Raw genomic sequence first — 484 nt, 5'->3', positions numbered from 1 at the left:
TTTGTTAACTTCCCTTACCCCTTTGGTAGAAGGGGCAACGAGTCAAACGCACAAAACCAACGATATTTCTCCGTCGTTTTAGAAAGGAAAAAAGCTGTTGATAGCTATTGTGGCTGCTGACACTAGCATTAGCAGAGTACACACCAATTGCTCCCCATCTGCTTACTCTGTGTTGAAGCAAATCGGCAAAGAATACTTTTTTTTTGCAATATTTTTAACATATGAGGGAATACACTGACACCAGTATACTGAAACAGCAAGCAGGTAGCTAGGCAGGAATTTAGTATATTGCAGATGCGGCGGGTGGCATGATGACTTTGCTCTACTGTTAGTTGCTCCTCGCGTGAGCTCTATAGATTTCCTTGGTTTCCTCCCCCAAGTTTCCCTTTTATTTTTTTCTAGTTTCTCACCCCGCAACGCTAGGTGCAGTTGACATTCAACTTCATCACCGTCGCGCAACGCGTACGTGCAGCTTCGAACATGA

The sequence above is a fragment of the Eimeria mitis genome, genomic scaffold, assembly GCF_000499745.2.
Source record: "Eimeria mitis Houghton genomic scaffold, Emh_scaff779, whole genome shotgun sequence".
Taxonomy (NCBI): Eukaryota; Apicomplexa; class Conoidasida; order Eucoccidiorida; family Eimeriidae; genus Eimeria; species Eimeria mitis.
Note: the sequence above shows the minus strand (reverse complement) of the source record.